Raw genomic sequence first — 2,690 nt, 5'->3', positions numbered from 1 at the left:
TTTTTTTTTTTTTTTTTTTTTTTTTTTTTTTTTTTTTAGTAATTTCAATCGGAGGATTTCGTTGAAAATTGCAATTTCTGCTTTTAGACACCGGGTTCAATGCTTCGATTTCTATTTTTGCCAGTCGACGGATTGTGCGGTTTCCGCGGGGCAACGGAGAGGAGGATAGGTATGCAATGGAATAGTTTTACCGATTTAAATGAAGTTTATCGAGTTGAGCTTGGTTTCCACAGATTTATCGAAACTTGTTTCGTGTGAAATCAAAAATGAATGATTTTCTTTGTTTACTGAAGTATACAATTCAAGTATATGATATGTTCCATATATTCAGAAAAAATCATTTAAAACGAGACATTATAATTGTCTAATTAAAACTCTTTAAATATTTGCTTATTCGACAGACAAATGTAATCTTGCGAGTTAAAAATCTCAAGAAACAAGAAAATCATAATCTATTCTTCTCAACTTAAATTACCTTATTTTTTTCCGAACCAATTAAGCTAGATTCAAGAATCAGAAAGAGATTGAAATAGTCGCATCTTCGTTTTCGATCTCTTTATTTTTAACGTCAGAGGGGGTGATGCTAAGAAGCCAACTACATTTTCCACTTCTCCATTCGTTCCTTTCTCCCTTCTTTCTTCTAATTTTCCACCCCACATCGGTTCATTCTCCCTTTTTCCTCTCGACGATTCTGAGTGCCCAGGGTGCTGGACCTTTCGTTTAGGGCACCGCAGATGCCGCGTGCCCTACTAGATTACGTGCCAATGGTTCTCAACCTCGATCTCTATCTAACCATCCATTATCTGTCTCCCTAGGTATAAATATATCCTGATTCCTCTATAAGTGTGTGTTTCCATCGTATTACGTAAAATCAGTCAATGAGAACCACTTGCAAGGGGAAACAACCCTCCCTTTTCGGAGACCTTCCTTTATTCATCCCCTAATGTAGGACCGACCAGCGTACCTTCTCCCCTGCACAACGATAGTATATAGGCTAGTGTATTTATCGTGAAACTTGTACATGAGCGATATATATATAAAATAATATATATGTTTTGTATAAAGGATATGCAGAATATACGATTCGCAGGATTCCTTGGTTTATGTGTGTATGTTGCGGTACGTTTAAGTGCACGGATGCATTTATTGCACGCTTGTGCGTGGCATACAAACACCTATGGGCGTACGGCCGCTCGTATTTTCGCGGTTGCAAATGTTGCATCGCGTGCCGTGGAACTGGGTCAACAATCGTGGGGCTATTCTTCGGGGACGACGTTTTTCGCGTAGTTGTGATGCTGAGTTTATTTCTTACGAGAAGTTTTTGAAAAAAAAAAAAATATGATCTAAATTAGAACTTCGAATAGTTCTAATAGGAAAAGAGGGAGTTAATAATATTTAATTTATGTTATTTATTATTCTCTTGAAAGAATTATTGTGAAATTATTTTATTTTGGAAATTTTGATAATTCTTTACTTTATTTATTATTTTTTTTTTTTTTTGGAAAAATGATCATGTATTGAAAATTAGTTAACAGAAAGATTTAATTGATATATGATTTAATTTTGTAAAATAAAATAAAATTAAATAAAATAAAATATTTTAATAAAGTAATAAATTATATTACTTTATTAAAATATTATAAAAATCATTTAGTAAAGTTAATTTATACATGATTAAAATGATTAAAATAAGCATTTCGTTATGAGTAAAATATATAATTTATTTTACAATAATATATATTATGTATAATTGCATAAATAAATATATAAAAATTAAATCATAATCATATAATGAATCAATGTATGTATAAAAATATAAGAATATAAGGATAAAAAAGTATATATTTATATGCTAAATCATTAAAAAATTAATGAATGCATATTTTTGATATCTTTTCTTATTTATTTATATTTATATTTACATTCTGAAATAAAAGAACATAAAATATTTTCAAAAAAACTAGTACTAATAAATATTATAAAAAGATTATAGACAATTTGAACTATTAACATAATTTAATAAGTATTTAATAATTAAATATTGTGAAAATTATTCATATAAAATGTTATGTATGTAAGTTATTTAGTTTTATTTAAATATTTTATCAAATAGAAATTTCAATTAGATTTTTATATTTATATATAGAATTAAATATATAAAATTCAAGATTTTTATATTTTCTTTTCAATTCAGATATTTATATTTCTTTAAAAGCATGCATAATAAATTATATTTTAAGTATAATCAATTGTATTGTTATTTACATTTAGAGAATAATAGGTGATCACATGAGTGACTTAGATTACCATCCATTAATGCAAACATACATCAAAGGTAGTTTTCACCCCTTATTCTTTTATAAAACTTTCTGCTCTCTCCTCTCTTCTCCCTATTATCGATTAATTGAGCACGTGGCTAAAATATAAAATATTATCCTGCACGATTATATTCACGAAGGATAATGCTTATTCATTATTCTTTTTTAGTAATCTACAATAAAATTCTGTAGATTGCTGGCTCTTGTATTTCTTTTTTCGTTTAAAGATTGTAAACTGATATCTTGCATAGTTTATTCTTACTTTAGACGTGATATTGATTTTCAATTTTTCAATTCTCAATACAAATGATTATATAATTTCAATAATTCAGTTGTTTAATTTTCAATCGTCTTTATTAAATATATCATTGG

At 27.8% G+C, this 2,690-nt stretch overlaps 1 protein-coding gene across 5 annotated transcripts in view; it reads left to right on the top strand.

Moving 5' to 3' along the window:
- The window catches only part of LOC102671131, a 46,364-nt gene that overhangs the window by 33,248 nt on the left and 10,426 nt on the right, over positions 1-2,690 (top strand). The window contains exon 2 of one of the 5 annotated variants that reach the window (XR_422021.1): positions 88-169. The exons of the other annotated variants lie outside the window; for them this stretch is intronic. The gene's annotated coding sequence lies outside the window, so the exon portion shown is untranslated. The remainder of the gene's footprint in view (positions 1-87; positions 170-2,690) is intronic. 5 annotated transcript variants of the gene reach the window in all.

Source organism: Apis dorsata, unplaced genomic scaffold (assembly GCF_000469605.1).
Source record: "Apis dorsata unplaced genomic scaffold, Apis dorsata 1.3 scaffold_295, whole genome shotgun sequence".
In the NCBI taxonomy this organism is placed as follows: domain Eukaryota; kingdom Metazoa; phylum Arthropoda; class Insecta; order Hymenoptera; family Apidae; genus Apis; species Apis dorsata.
This window is presented reverse-complemented; position numbering and strand designations above follow the sequence as displayed.